General features: G+C 42.7%; 1 protein-coding gene across 1 annotated transcript in view; it reads right to left on the bottom strand.

Moving 5' to 3' along the window:
- Window positions 1-2,621: 2,621 nt before the first annotated feature.
- The window catches only part of pbx3b (pre-B-cell leukemia homeobox 3b), a 24,870-nt gene continuing 22,441 nt past the window's right edge, over window positions 2,622-5,050 (bottom strand). Inside the window, exon 9 of the mRNA XM_076270736.1 lies at window positions 2,622-2,751. The gene's annotated coding sequence lies outside the window, so the exon portion shown is untranslated. The remainder of the gene's footprint in view (window positions 2,752-5,050) is intronic.

A 5,050-nucleotide genomic window follows, 5' to 3' on the forward strand; every position in this document is an offset into this window, starting at 1 on the left:
TGTGACTATGTAAGAGTATGAGTGTGTCCTCACAATTGGATATGTGTTATTTAATTTAATAAAAAAAACATTGGCTATACTATAGAAATATAATGAATAATTTTCCTGGTTCTCTGTGATACGGCGTAGGTTAGCGTGTGTGATTGAGTGTAGAAATGTGTGTGTGGGTATGTGTGTGTAGTGTGAGCCTGAGTGTGTCCTCACAATTGCATATTCATAATTTCATTTAATAAAAAAAAAACATTAGCTATACTATAGAAATATGATGAATAATTTTGCTGGTTCTCTGTAATACGATGCAGGACTACAGAGGCCAGTTATAAAAATCTCTGTTTGAGAATGATGTTGAGATTTATGGATAACAAATTAAAAAAAAAGACACAAGAGTTCAGAGGATTGGGGTTTCCATCTTTAAAGGAAAGCGTTTATTCATGTTTGAAATTACACAGAACTACCACAAGGAAGACTTGTCAGTCTGGGGCGTAGTTTGATAAGAAAGAAACACGAAACAGTTTAATACATTAGAACCACTGCCACAAATAAACTGTCATGACTTAATCCGTTTCAGAGTCACATACAATACAAAAAAAGAGAAAGAAAGTTTGCCCCCTGTCAAACAGGAGGGGAAAACGTTCAGCCTGAACGCTGAAACCTCTATGCATTACAGTTTCTTCTTCTTATGAGATTTTTTTTCCTTTTTTGCATGTAACAGATGATCAACATTCAAAATGTTCTTCAGTATTTACAACAGTTTTACTGTTTGGTGTTAAGTAATGTCCAACATTTCCCCAACCCCTCCCTCAAAACTCACCGCAAAAACAAGTTCACTCGTCTCCTCTCACCTCTCCCCAATAATCCTGTTATTCATTTAATCATATTATCATTGACAATTTTTATTTTTGTCTTTTTAAAAGCTGCAACAAAGCAACTTCGTTTTCTTAGAAGATTAAAATATACATTAGATTACATGAAGAAAAAGAAGTTTGTTACAAGATGCACAAAAAACAAAATGAAAACCAAAAGTAAAAAATAAAACAGACATAAAATATGGTGGTGATATTGTTTTATAGAGGTAGTACGTGAGCATTCTAAGCTAGAGAATGTTGGAATTCTATTGGTTTCTATGGGCTTGATGAGGTAATAAAGCTGAGCTCTGATTGGTGGGATGTATAAAGACTCTTAAGCTATTTTATATACAACGCATTTTGTGTGGATGGTCTTCCGTTGCCAAAATGATGTTCTACAACTAATTGGCGTAACTGCAAGACCCATAGCTATTTTTGAGAAATGATTAAAGTTTTTTTCTAGTTATCAATACAATGCAAAAATCCAAAATCCACCTCATCCATAATGATACATGTAAAATGATGTCCGATGCCTTGATCTACACGATGAGAAAATGCTGATATGGGTTGGGTATTTAAAAACTTTCCAAAAAAGAGTGCACCTTTAGATTTATACTGGTTGCCTTGGCGACGCCTCTGATACACGGGAACAATTTAGGTGTAAGGCAAACTGAGTCGCATGTATGAGTTGTGAACGCACACGTGTGGAGCAGATATCCCCTCACTGTCTGTCTGTCTGTCTGTCTGTCTGTCCTTCTGTATGTCTGCCTGTCTGTTCCGCTGTTTGTTAGTCCTGCTAACTACGTGTATGAACCCTGCTGCTGCTAACCAGCCCGACTGCAGGAGTTCCGAACCAGAGTTTGGGTCAGAACCGCTGATGCTCAGGGCTGACCTCACTTCCTGGACACACACACACACACTGACTGAGTGAACGTTATAGCAGAGGAGAGACTTGGGTACTCAGTCCCACTGATAGAGCAGGAAGGAGCATGACTGGGTTTGTGACATTAGACTAGCCCAGATGAATAGTCTTGGTCACTTCATACTGGGTTTGTGACATTAGACTAGCCCAGATGAATAGTCTTGGTCACTTCATACTGGGTTTGTGACATTAGACTAGCACAGATGAATAGTCTTGGTCACTTCATACTGGGTTTGTGACATTAGACTAGCCCAGATGTATAGTCTTGGTTTCTGACATTAGACTAGCCCAGATGAATAGTCTTGGTTTGTGACATTAGACTAGCCCAGATGAATAGTCTTGGTCACTTCATACTGGGTTTGTGACATTAGACTAGCCCAGATGAATAGTCTTGGTCACTTCATACTGGGTTTGTGACATTTGACCAGCCCAGATGAATAGTCTTGGTTTGTGACATTAGACTAGACCAGATGAATAGTCTTGGTTTGTGACATTAGACTAGCCCAGATGAATAGTCTTGGTCACTTCATATCAGGCTTATATTGACGGGTCAGTCAGACTCCTCCCACTCGGGCTCCTATGCTCAGCACTGGACACACTGTAAACCAATAAGACGCAGAATATAAAACAGAGCCGGCGTGCTGAGGCGCATGTCAGGAGACGTTAACAAATAGTTCTAAAACAGCGTGTCAAAAGGGTGAGTACTGCACGCAGGACACAAACGCAGCCAGATGATTGGTTCTGACGGCTGGTTCGGCCTCTCTGATTGGTCAGTCTGTGGCGGGCGCTGTAGTTGGGGTTCTTCAACAGGGAGGATGAAATGTGTGTGTGTGTGTGTGCGTGCGTGTGTGTGTGTGTGTGTGTGTGTGTGTGTGCATACGTGTGTGTAAATCAATTCGAGGTATCAGAGTTCACGCTGCCTGGTCCTTCGGTTGGGGAGATAACAGAGGATGGTGTAGTTGCATCCTGCCAGCCCCCATTTGTCTGCAGACAAAAAAAATTAAAAAATACATGAACCATTTTTATATAGCTTTCTAATTTAACATTTCCAATTAGCATTTTAAACTTTTCATCATGCATCTATTTTTTTTATTTTTTTGTATAATAATTGTATTATTATTATTATTACTATATAGTAATAATATAGTAATAATAATAATACAATTGATATACACTGATATATTATGAAATGAATAAGAGTGTGTGTCTCCTCTGATATGGAGCCGCACAGGCCAATAGGTATTTTCAACATAACACCACTATCAGAGAGAGAGAGAGAGAGAGATGGAGAGGATGGAGAGGGAGAGAGAGAGAGAGAGAGATGGAGATGGAGAGAGAGAGAGAGGGAGAGAGTGACTCTCTCTCGGAAACAAATTTGCCCGCCGTCGCAGCCAATGGGAGCGATGGCTGGAATCGATGTCTAATCAGATTTGGGTGTGGTGGACAGCTTGTCGCTCCATATTTGGCTGTCAGTAAGGGGGGGTGCAACGGGGGGGTAGATGGCCCGGTTGGACAGGCCAACACTGAATAGAAGTGACGTGGACCCCCCCCCCCACACACACACACACCCACGAAGAGCACAGGCACCCCCCCAACTCCCCCCCCCCACACACACACATACACACACCCACGCAGAGCACAGGCACCCCCCCACCCCCCACACACACATATACACACACCCACCCCCTCCCCAAACACCCTACACAGAGAACTCAAGCAATCTACACACCCCCACCCACACACACACACATGGAGCAGGCACAGAGAACTTACGCAGCAACTCCCCTCTCTCACACACACACACAGACACACACACACACATACACACACACACACACACACACACACACACACCCACAGACACACACACATAGACACAAACACACACGCACACACACACACACACACACACACACACACAGACACACACACACAGACACACACACACAGACACACACACAGACACACACACACACACACACACACATATACACACACAAAGGGAGAGGCTCTGCTCTCTGCTGAGTCCCTGGTGCTGGCTGGGGATCATGGCGATTACTAGGCTTTGATGCTATTCCTCTACCCCTCTCTTTTTCTCTCTAATTCTCTCTCTACCTCTCGCTCTCTCTTTCTTTCTCTCTCTCTATTGCTCTCTCATTCTTTCTTTTTCTCTCTCTCTCTTTCTCTCTCTACCTCTCACTCTCTCTCTCTTTCTCTCTCTACCTCTCACTCTCTCTTTCTCTCTATTGCTCTCTCATTCTTTCACTCTTTTTCTCTAATTCTTTCTCTCCCTATCTCTATCCCTATCTTCTTGTACTTTCTTTCCCTCTGATCTCTGAACTCAATCACTCATGTTCTCTCTCTCCTTCTGTCTCCTTCTCTCCCTCTCTCTCTCAGATCTCTCATGTTTATGTCTCTGTTTCCCTCTTCTCTCTCTCGCTGTCTTTATCTCTCTATTTTTCACTTTTCTTTCTCTCTTTTGCCTTTGTGTTTCCCTCTCACAATCTTGTCTCTAATTAAAATTCAATAAGCTTTATTGTCATGGCTGTAAGATACATTATTGGCGACACAGTGTGATATGCATACAATACACACATTGAGAAATATAAAGAAAAACAAATTGGCATGTCTCCCTCATTCTCTCTCTCTCTCTCTCCCTTTATCTCTCTCTCTCTCTTTCCTTCTTTGCTTGTCTTTGTTTAGTGTTATCTCTGTCTTTTGTGTCTTGATCTCCCACTGTATATGTTTCCTCCTTCTTCTCCTCCTCCTCTCTCTCTCTCTCTCTCTCTCTCTCTCTCCCTCTGGTTCACACAACAAAAGGTTAGCGTATGCTAATTTATTTATGATGCGCTGCATTATCAAAGCGATCCGTCTGTATTACAGTAGAGGCGGTGGGTTGGTGCATGTGGCTGTAGTGCTGCTGGAGGCTGCTGGAGGCTCGGTGTGTTCCTGGTCGTGGGAGCAGAATTAGGATTCCGCTGATTTAGAGTTCCTGGAATAGGTCAATAAATAGATTTATCTGCACAGCTTGGGCCTGGCGCCGGGGCAGAGCACTCGGAAACAGGAGCGGCACCAGGAGGGATCTCCCACACACACACACACACACACACACACACACACACACACACATACTGTACATACACACACACACACACACACATTGTACATGCACACACACACAGACACGTAGACACACACACACACACACACACACACACACACACACACACACACACACACACACATATTGTACATACACACACACACAAGACACTTAGACACA

This window comes from Alosa pseudoharengus, unplaced genomic scaffold (assembly GCF_046254945.1).
Source record: "Alosa pseudoharengus isolate Yale_2024_CS ecotype anadromous, Long Island Sound unplaced genomic scaffold, YU_APseudo_1.1 YU_APseudo_1.1_scf_6, whole genome shotgun sequence".
NCBI classification, from domain to species: Eukaryota; Metazoa; Chordata; class Actinopteri; order Clupeiformes; family Clupeidae; genus Alosa; species Alosa pseudoharengus.